General features: G+C 35.2%; 1 pseudogene; it reads left to right on the forward strand.

Annotated features, from left to right (window-relative positions):
* The window catches only part of LOC101445823 (phosphoglycerate kinase 1-like), a 144,305-nt pseudogene extending 134,708 nt beyond the window's left edge, over positions 1-9,597 (forward strand).
* Positions 9,598-12,075: the final 2,478 nt, after the last annotated feature.

The following is a 12,075-nucleotide window of genomic DNA, read 5'->3' on the forward strand; positions in this document are numbered from 1 at the left end:
CCACACAACCAGCAAGAGAGAAAGGACAAGAAAGCCCTACAATAAAGAGAGAAACTACACCAGAATAAATGCATCTAGTAAGCCAGATGCCAAGACCCCAACAAAAAATCATGATCCATACCAAGAAACAAGAAGATACATACCAGTCAAAGGAAGAAGATAAGCCTGCAAATCAATAAGAAGTTGACACAACTAATCATAGATGCTCAAAAAATCTCCTTAATAAATCAATGAGATGGTTAGAGAGATTAAAGATATTAATAAGACACTAGGTAAGCACAAAGAATTTGAAAGCATGCATAGAATAATAGATCTTATTGAAATGAAAGACACAATAAATGAAATAAAAAATATGCTAGATGCATTTAACAGCAGACATGAGGAAGTGGAAGAAAGGATAGGTGAGCTTGAAGATATGGCCTCCAGCAGCAAACATACAAAAGAAGAGATAAAGAAAAGAATGGAAAAAATTGAACGGGGTCTCAGAGCAATAAATGACAGTAAGAGACATGAAAACAAATGTGCCATGGGTGTCCCAGAAGAACATGAGAAGGCAAAATGGGCAGAAGAAATATCTGAAGAAATAATGATTGAAAATTTCCAAACTCTATTGAAGGACATAGATACCTGTCTGCAAGAAGCACAACATATCAACATATGCTCATCCAAAGAAATCCAAATAGCCCTACCCTGAGACATTTGCTAATCAGAATGTCAAGTGCAAAAGACAAAGAAAGAATTCTGAGAGCAGCAAGAAAAAAGTGATGCATCACATATGATGTGAATAATAATGCTAAGTGCTGATTTCTCATCAGAAGCCATGGAGGCAAGAAGGCTGTGGTTTGATATATTTAAGATACTGTAAGAGAAAAACTGCCAACCAAGAATTACATAATGGCAATGGAAAAAAGAGAGAAGATGCAAATAACATTAAAAATGAAAATGGGGACATTGCTACTGACCCTAAAGAAGGAAAAGATGCCATAAGAGGATACTGTGAACAGCTGTATGCCAAAAAACTGGACAATGTATACAAAATGGAAAAATTTCTAGGAATGTACGAACAACCTACACTGCTCTAGAAGAAATCGGAGACCTCAATCAAACTAATCACAAGAAAGAGAATGAAACAATCATCAAACAACTCCCCAAAATGAAAAGCCCAGGACCGATGCTTTCACGGGTGAGTTCTACCAAGCATTCAAAAAAGATTTAAGACCAATTAAATACCAAGCACTTGAGTAATCATGTGCTTCCAAAAATTGAACAAGAAGGAACACTATCAAACTCATTCTACGAAACCAATATCACCCTATACCAAAGTCTGATAAAGATATTATGAAAAAAGAAAATTTCATACCCATTTCCCTAATGTATACAGATTAAAAAATCCTCAACAAAATACTTGCTAATCGAATCCAACAACACACTACAATTATTCATCATGATCAAGTGGGTTTTATACAAGGGTTGTTCAATACAAGAAAATCAATCAGCTTAATACACCATATTAATAAATCAAAGAAGAAAAATCACATTATCTTATTGCTTTTTGCAGAAAAGGCATTTGGCAAAGTGCAATATCCTTTCTTATTAAAAATGCTACAAAAGGTAAAGTTTGAACGAAAGTTTCTCAACATGATAAAGGCCATATATGAAAACCCACAGCTAACATTGTACTCAATGGTGAAAGACTGAAAGTTTTCCTGTTGAGATCAGGGACAAGCAAGGATGCCCACTGTCACCATTTTTGCTCAATATAGTGCTAAAGGTTCTAGCTTAAGCAATCAGGCAAGAAAAAATAAAATAAAAGGCATCCAAATTGGAAAGGAAGAAATATAACTTTTGCTCTTTGCAGATGATATAATCCTATACCTAGAAAGTGCTGAAAAATCTACAACAAAGCTGCTAGAGCTAACAAATTATTTCGGCAGAGTGGCAGGATACAAGATTAGTGTAGAAAAATCAGTAGTGTTTCCATACACTAGTAATGCACAATCTGTGGAGGAATTCAAGAAAAAATTCATTTTTACAATAATGACTAAAAGAATCAAATATTTAGGAATAAATTTAGCCAAGAATGTAAAGCACTTGTATTGCAAAAACTGCAATACATTGCTAAAAGATATATATTAAAAAAATACCTAAAAAAATGAAAAATCATTCCACGAGAAGACTAAATATTATTAAGACGTCAAATCTACCCAAATTGATATACAGATTCAATGCAGTTGCAATAAAAATTCCACAAGCATTTTTTAAAGAAATGGAAAACACAATTATCAAGTTTACTTGGGAGAGTAAGGGGCCCCAAATATTGAGAAACATCTTAAAAAGGAAAAGGAAAGCTGGAGGACACTCAATTCTGGACTTTAAATCATATTACCAAGCTATAGTGGTAAAAGAGCTTTTTGCCAGTATAAAAATAGACACATAAACTAATGGAACCAAATTTATGGTTGAGAAAAAGACCCTTACTTCTATAGTCAAGTGACTCTTGACAAGCCAGTTAAACCCACCCAACTGGGGCAAACTAGTCTGTTCAAGAAATGGTGCTGGAAGAACTGGTTATCCATAACCAAAGGAAAGAAAGAGGACCCCTATCTCACACCTTATACAAAAATTAACTCAAAATGGGTCAAATACCTAACTATAAAATTTACAGCCATAAAGCTCCTAGAAATGTAGGAAAACTTCTTCAAGACCTGGAGGTAGGTAGCAGATTCTTAAACCTTACACTAAAAGCATGAGCAATGAAATAAAACAGGGATAAATGGGACCTCCTCAAACTTAAACACCTTTGTAATTCAAAGGATTTAGTCAAAAAGCGAAAAGGCAGCCTACTCGATGGGAGTAAATATTTGGAAACCTCATATCTGATAAGGGTTTGATTTCCATTCTATACAAATAAATCATACAAGTCAATACAATAAGTGAGTAAGCAATACAATAAAAAAAAGAAGTAGGCCAAAGACTTAAATAGACATTTCTCTAAAGGGGAAATATAAATGGCCAAAAAGCACAGGAAAAAAATGTTCAACATCACTAGCTATTAGGGAAATACAAATCAAAATGACAGTGAGATATTATTGCACACCATACAAAATGGCTATTATTTTTTTTTAAAAGAAAGAAAATAATAAATGCAGGAGAGGATGTGGAGAAGTAGGAATACGTCTTTCTGTTGGTGGGAATATAAAATTGTGAGCTTCTCTGGAATACAGTTTGGCTGTTCCTCAGGAAGCTAAATATAGAACTGTCATATGATCCAGCAATTCCTGTACTAGGAATATATTCTGAAGACTGAAAACTGTGATTCTAACAGACATTTGCACACTAATGTTCATAGCTGCATATTGACAATTGCCTAAAGATGGAAACAACCCAAGTGTCCATCAACCAATGAATGGATAACAATATATAGTATATACATACAATGGAAACTACGCTGCTGTAAAAAATGAAATTGGGACACATTTGGTAACATGGATGAACCTTGAAGACATCATACTAAATTAAATAAGCCAGACACAAAGGACAAATATCACGTGGTACCAATATGAACTAAATATGAAGAATAAATGCATGCAGTTAAACCCAAGAGTATGAGTTATTAGGAGATAAGAGGCAGGCTAATGTATGTAGAAGTCTTGAATAACTTGACAGTAAAAGTGTGGAAATGGATAGAGTTGATGGTAACACATTATAGTGAGTAGATCTAACACAGCTAGTTTATAAATGGGATTGTGGCTGAAAAGATTCAGGGATGTAAACATCAGTTGAAAGAAACTTAGAGAATAATCTAGGACTGAATAGCATAAGGAATCCAGAGGTGGATGAGAATTGTGGTTAATAGTATGAATAAAAGGATGTCCTTCTATGAACTAGAAAAAATGTACATCAATCACTATTGCAAGGTGGTAAGAATGTGGAGAAGCATGGGCAAAGTACAATTGAAGAAACCTAGTTGACAGCAATACTGTAATATTCCTGCATCAATGCTAAAGTTAAACTGTGTTAATAATAGGGGAAGATGGAGAAAGCATACCAAATGTATGCTATGGACCATACTTAGTGGTAATAGTCTGATAACATTATCTCATAATCTGTAACAATGTAGTTTGTTACACTGGTGGAGGCGTATTTTGTGGGAATTCCACATATGTGCATGATTGTTTTGTTAAATTCACACCTCTTTAAAAATATATATATTTTAAAAATATATATTCAGGCTTAACCCATAATGCTAAAAACTATAGAGAACCCAAATACATAGATGAATATTTATACATCCATACAATGGAATAGTACACAGCAATAAAAATTGTATCTACTGACACATGCAACAATATGGACAAAACTCTAAAACACTGAGTTGATGGGAAGAAAGCAAAATCAAGAGTACTTTCTGTGTATTTTCATTTATATGAAATTGAAGACCAGACTAAACTAGTGTATGATAATGGGAGTTAGCACAGTGGTTTCCTAGGAGGATTGAGAATTGACTGTAGGGAAATAGCTGGGGAGGCAGAAAGGTTCTTTCTAGGTTTTAATTTGCATGTTGGTTACATAGGTGTATATGTATTCCAAAACTTACTGAATAGTACACTTAAGATATGTACCTTTAACTACATGCAAATTTTACCTTAAAATAAATTGCTCATACATATTTACTCACACAAATATTCATGCACATTATATATGTGTGTGTATGTGCATATGTGCCTGCATCCCACCATCAATACTTCTGTATCCCTGGTCTGAACCACCATTACTATATTAGTCAATAGCCTCGAAACATAACCTTAACCTAAGCTGTCTGTCCTGACTTGTGGGTGTGGGACGGTGAGAGGCTGCAGCCCTGCCCTTGGTGACCATGGCAATGACTCCAGGAAACAGTTTATCAATGCAAACTCTATAAACTTTAAATATTCAGGGAAAATGCAAACCAAATGTGCTAAAAGCTTATCTAGAATGTATGAAGTCCATGCTAAAGTCCGTGCTACCTAGGTTGTGGAAGATATATGCTAATTCAAACCTATTGAGCACTGAAACAAAGAACAATTTAGACCTTCCTCTGTACAAAAGGAACCAAAATTCTTGTTCAGGGCTCGGGTTTCCAACAGAAAGCTCCCGAGTCCAGCTGGCCATCAATAAACCATTTTTCCTTCTCAAAAAAAAAAAACCAAACAAACAAAAAAAATAGCCTTGAAACTTGTCTCTATGCTTTGACAACTCTCCCCACTTGCACACATGCACACGTGTGCACATACACACACTTCTCAACACAACTGTCAGAGATATCTAAATAAGTTAACTTCACTCCTTTGGTGAAAACCTTACCACTTCTCCTTTAAGGACTTCCTTACTCTGCTCTCCAAGGTCAGATATGCCTCCTTGCTGCTCTTCTTCAAACCCACCATTCACTACACCTTTCCTGCTACTTAAGGTCTTTGCATTCACTGTCTTCTCTGGCTAAGTCACTCTTGTAGTTACTCCCTCATCAATTTCAAATCACTGTTTAAATTTCACCTTTTCAATTAGCCCCATCCTGATCACACTAAGTAAAATTACACACCCTGACTTCACTCTTTCCTTACCCTGGTATACTTCTTTAGTCCACAGCATTTCACAGCTTCAAACACAGTATTAAATTAACTAATGCCATGTCTGTTGCTTATTTTTGTTTTTTCCACCTCCCTTAGTTCTGAGTCCCAAAAGAGTGGGGTCTTTGGTAATTCTCTTTACTGGAGTATGGCTCCAAAGGGTGTGGGCTGAATAAATTAGAACTGACAGCTTCCTTTCATCTCAACTAAGTAAATTTTTCAAATTATACTTTTTTGTTAAATAAATAACAACAAAATCTCTGACAAATATTTTCTGAGTAATTCCTTTTCTCATCATTCCTTACAGAAACTCACTGAATCTGTTTGCTTTCAAAATTAACACTGAATTTCATACATAAGCTTCAAGAAAAATAGACTTAGAAGTTATGATTTTAGATTAGAAATATTTCATAATTTAGAATGGATAGCATGCTTTTAAAAATTAAGAGCTAGAAAATGTATATAAATGGATGCTTTGTTTCCTAATTTATACCGTATTATTGAAGGATTAACTTTTAGAGCCTCCAAAACAATTCAACATAAAGGAAAAATGATAGAAATACTAGGTGACTCCCATACTTTATGACACTTGTCAGGTGGTACAAACTATGTCCAAATACAAGAAATAGTGATGTTATACCATGAATTTGGCTATTTGTGATTAGGTGGTTTGGTGACAGACTATTACAATATCAAATAATGAAATAGGGAAAATGAAAAGAATGAGTTCATGCTAAAATAAAATGAAAAACGAATAGTAACAGATACAAAATACATTGAAAGAGCAAGATAAAGTGGAAAATTGCAGGGAAAGATATACTCAACTTTGTAACCTCTGCATTTATATACATTTATTTGTACGTTATTGTAAGAAAAAATACAATAGAAAACAATTGGAACTGTAAAGCACTGTAATTTATTTAAACAGCTTTTTTAACCTGGAAAGGGAATTCATTGGCTATCAACTTTCCCAACTCTCTAATTTTTTCTGAAGATTTTGGGAATGAAATAAAGGCTGGTAATAGCTGAAATATGTTCTAAATGCTCTATTCTTCTTGTGCCCAAATCTTAGGAGTCTTGAGATTTAAAAATCATCCTCCAGTGTTACAGCTATTTTAAAAATATGATAAGCACTCACATTATTCAGTTCCTGGAAATAAAGAATCAACCATTTAGAGTCCCATATATAGAAAGAAAGATATCTTTTAAAATTGTCACTTTAAATAGCAATTTCACTAGATAGCTCATATTTAACATTTCAATTAAATCATGTATTAATTTTGTTAAAAATAAAGGTCATTACTCTCTAATTAAATTAGAGCAAATTATCAAAAATAAAAAGACTAAATCCCAAGAACTCAAGGTTTCTGGGAAGATATGACATTTTATTGTCTCCTGAAATGAAATCTGATAAGCATATTTTTAATGCAGCTTTTTAAAAAAAACAATACTAAGTAAAGAATTAAAGAAAAAACCTCCATTATCTGTGCTAGATTACTCATCCCATGTTTGCACCAATGTTAATTTGGTTCATAAAAATATCTTGATAAATGTAAAAAGCTTCATTTAAAACCTATAAACATTTAAATCCAGAATTTTAATTAGAAAACAGAAAGTGTTGCCCCATAGTCTTTAAAGTGAACCCTTACTTTGATTGTAAGTTGGGAATGAGAGCAACTATAAAATTATATCCTTACTTTTGCAACAACAGTCAAATTGATTCAAGCTGCTGGGTTTGTATCATACTGTGAGCATGAGTTAAGAAGATCTTAATGAGAAAAAAAAAAAAGGATGTGTTAACTAGCTTCAAATGGCCAATAGTTTCAGCAAAAATAAAAACTCATCAAATAATGATTATGCTAAGGTTTCATTATGTTTAACCACAAAACATTGGATCTATCTATATTCAAGCTTAGTCTAAACCTAGACAGCAGCATCTGTGATTAAAATGAACAAGACCCATCCGATACCAATTTACAAAATATCTCTTCCCAGGAGTCTTTTTCTTAAAAGCATTTTCTGGCATTTTTATTGCCTAGATTTGTATTCTAAATTTATTTATTGTACCATTTTGTTGCTTTCTGTAAGGGTTTTCCTTTTGCTTACATCATTTAACAAGTAGTTAATGATTTGATCTGAACATTAAATGTCTTTGTGAATTTGCTATTATTATTCTTACAGATTGTTTCTCTAGTTCTTATAGTGCTTCATTTTCCTTTTCTCCAACTAACTTTATTCTCATTAGTGATAGTTTGTATCATCAAGAGAGTTACACTGTCATTGCCACCCCCGCAAATGTTAATTGAAATATCAAGTTGGATTAGCAAATAATTGTTTGTGCTCTTGTTATTTCTGATCCCCAAATATGATACTATATTTCAGAGGTATATTCCAAATAAAATTTGTTTTGACATGTATTGCTAAAATCATAATTTTATTTATGGGGAATGTGTTGACACGTTGACTTTTTCTAATGTTTTAACTTACTTTATAGCAGTCAGGATAGACTATTTCAGACAGGAATTTTCATCAGAAGATAGAGAAATATTAATAAAACTAAGGTAATGTAAGCAAAAGAGGAACTTATTGGGATCATATCAATGATAGACTCTCAAAATTGACAGTAGTCCATAGAACAAGAATTGGGAAATAATAAAAGAACCAAGAGATCTGACATTGTACACATCCCAAGCATACAACGGCCACCCTTGTTGCTATCTGAGCCCAGAGCCTCTTGCCACCACTGTATTGTCAAGACGTCTCTTTCCAACAAGCTGGACATGAAGGGGGAAAGAGTTGTCATGAGAGTGAACTTCAATATTCCTATGAAGAACAACCAGATAATGAACAACCAGAGGATCAAAGCTGCTGTCTTAAGCATCAAATTCTGCTTGGACAATGGAGCTAAGTCAATTGTTCTTGTGAGCCACCTGGACCAGCCTGATGGTGTCCCCATGCCTGACAAGTACTCCTTGGAGCCAGTTACTGTAGAACTCAGATCTCTGCTGGGCAAGGATGTGCTCTTCTTGAAGGACTGCATGGACCGAGAAGGGGAGAAAACTTGTGCTGACCCAGCTGCTGGTTCTGAGATCCTGCTGGAGAACCTCCGCTTTCATGTGGAGGAAGAAGGGAAGGGAAAAGATGCTTCTGGCAATAAGATTAAAGCAGAGCCGCCAAAAATAGAAGCCTTCCAGGCCTCATTTTCCAAGCTAAGGGGTGCCTATGTCAATGATGTTTTTGGCACTGCTCACCAAGCCCACAGGTCCATCGTGAGAGTGAATCTGTCACAGAAAGCAAGTGGTTTCCTGATGAAGAAGAGCTGAATTACTTTGCCAAGGCCTTGGAGAGTCCAGAGTGATTCTTCTTGGCCACCAGGGTGGAGCTTAAATTACAGCTGATCAGTAATATGCTGGACAAAGACAATGAGATGAATACCAATGGTGGAATGGCTTTTACCTTTCTCGAGGTGCTCATCAACATGGAGATTGGCATGTCTCTGTTTGCTAAGAGAGAGCCAAGATTGTCAAAATGTAATGTCCAAAGCTGAGAAGAATGTTAGGAAGATGACCTTGCCTGTTGACTTTGTTACTACTGACAAGTTTGATGAAAATGTCAAGACCGGCCAAGCAACTGTGGCCTCTGGAATATCCGCTGGCTGAATGAACTTGAACTGTGGTCCTGAAAGCAGCAAGAAGTATGCTGAGGCTGTTACAAGGGCTGTACAAATTGTGTGGAATGGACCTGTGGGTCCATTTTGCATTTGCTTTTGAATGCAAAGCCTTTGCCCAAGGAACCGAAGCTCTCATGGATAAGGTGATGAAAGCCACTTGCAGGGGCTGCATCACCACCATAGGTGGTGGGGACACTGACACTTGCTGTGCCAAATGGGACACGGAGGATAGTCAGCCACTTCAGCACTGGGGATGGTGCCAGTCTAGAGCTCCTGGAAGATAAAGTCCTTCCTGGGGTGGGTGTTCTCAGCAGTGTTTAGTGTTTCCTGCCTTTTGATTCCTGTGTATAGCCCCTAAAACAACTTTGTGCTTCCTGCTTCGCCTCTTGGAATCAGCTAACATCTTCCTCCTCATCATGATTCAGCAAGTGGCCAAGAAATGCAGTGCCAGGAACCCTTAAACAGCTGCACAGCATCTCATCTCTACTATACCCTGGATTTGCCTACATTCTTGACAATCTGATTTGAATTTCTTAGTGACTAAATCATTGTGGCTTTCTAGTGGGTGTATATTTTGTCTGTCAAAACAAAAGTTAGTTGTGTTAGCCTAGTTCTCTTTTTGAAGTATTTTATTCTTTAACTTTATCAGCATTTCACCACATTGCGTGGAGACAAGATGAAATTCCAGTTGCAGGTAGGGAGGGGGCAAAGTTGATCATCTATAAATAAAGAATAAAAATTTCCATTAAAAAAAAAATCCCTGGATGGCTGGGCCTCAGGCACCGCAGCAGAAGAAAGCATCTGGTTTGCTGCCATCACTGAAGTCACTGTGATGGATATAGCCTCAGTTAATCCAACATCATTTCTTTCCTTTTCTGAGGATTGTCATAAGTGAATCTTTTGGGTGAAGTCATTGTTTAGTGACTGCTTCTTGACTGCACCACACAGGAAATTCCTTTGGATTATGTAGTGAAAGGCACATACTTCTAAGTATGTACAGAAAGATATTTCCCAAAAAATTGTTAGTGATATTACAGATAGCAGTATGTTTCAGAAAATAACAATTTGGAAAATGAACAGTATAAAAATGGCCTTAAGTCTGTTATAAAATAAATAAATTAAGATATTTAGAAATTTATCAAAATTCAAAACTTCACTTTACCTATCCAAAGTCCTTTCATATTCACAATGAAAGGTTGCAATTTTCTTATCCTAAAAACCAACACGAAACAGAAAATAAATAGAAAAATATATAATGTTTGTAATTCCAGCATACATGGATTTTACTAGTGCAATCTTATTAATGTAATTTTATTTTGGTAATATATACATATTTATCTTAAAATTTCACATTTTAGCCATTTGTAGGGGTACACTTCAGTGATATTACATCCACAATGGTACCATCATCACCATCTATTACCAAGACTTTTTCATGACCCAAACAGAAAATCTGTAATTATTCTCCAAAACTCCCCATTCCCATCTCCTGCCCTGCAGTTTCTGATAGTCTCTGTTCTACTTTTTCTCTCTATGTATTTGCTTATTCTAGATATTTCATATAAGTGGAATCATACATTTGTCCTTTAGTGTCTAGCCTATTTACCTCAACATAAAAGCTATAGGGTTAATCCATGTAGTAGCATGAGCCAGAACTTCATTCTGGCTGAATAATATTCCATTGAATAGATATACCACATTCATTTATCCACTCATCTGGTGATGGATAATTGGATTATTTCTATCTTCTGATTATTGTGAGTAATGCTATAAACACTGGGGTATAATCTGTCTAAGTTCCTCTGTACAAATCTTTTGGGTATATTCTTAGAAGTGGAATTGCTAGATCATATGGTAATTCTACATTTAAATATTTCAGGAACTGTCAAACTCTTTTCTTCTATGGCTTTACAATTTTGCATTCCTACCAATAATGTGTGAGTGTTCTCATTTCCCCATATAGTCTCTAAAACAGAGATTCTTAAACAGAGGTCCATAGACCCCCTAAGGGGTCCATGAAAAGATTTCAGGGGGCCTGTGAGCCTGAATTGAAAAAAAAAATGGACTTATTATCTTTATTTTCTCTGACTTCTAACTGCAATTTAGCATTTCCTTCACTTATGAGTGTATGCAATAAATAAATTGCAGTAGTATTCATTTCACCTGACTGGCAAAGGGGTCCTTGGAACAAAAAGTGTTTAAGAACCACTGCTCTAAAAAGTGGTATTTTCCATTTGTTTTAGTAATAGCCCTCCCAGGAGGTATGAAGTAGTATCTCACTGCAGTTTAGATATGCATTTCTCTGATGACTAATATGTTAAGTATCTTTCTATGTGCTTATTGACCATTTACATATCTTCTTTGGAGAATGTCTATTCAAGCCCTCTGCCCATTTGTTGTTAGGGTTTTCTTTTTGTGATTAAGGTATAGCAGTTCTTGATATATTCTGGATATAAAACTTTTATCAGATATAGCTTTGCAACTACTTTCTCCCATTCTGTAGCTAGTCTTTTCACTTTCTTGATAATGTCCTTTGATGCATAAAATTTTAATATCGATGAGGTCTACTTTATTTTTTTTTTCTTTAGTTTTTCAAGCTTTTGGTGTCATATCTAAGAAAAGTCATTGTCAAATCCAAGATCAGGAAAGCTTTCCCTTATCTTCTAAGAATTTATTCTTTTGGCACTTATATTTAGGTTGTTGATGTGATACAACCCACCTCCTGAAGGGCACCAGTTGGTGTGGCCACGAGACCAAAGAACACACCTGGCATTTAGTCAGGCATAAGCTTTATTGGAA

This window comes from Dasypus novemcinctus, chromosome 1, assembly GCF_030445035.2.
Source record: "Dasypus novemcinctus isolate mDasNov1 chromosome 1, mDasNov1.1.hap2, whole genome shotgun sequence".
NCBI lineage: Eukaryota > Metazoa > Chordata > Mammalia > Cingulata > Dasypodidae > Dasypus > Dasypus novemcinctus.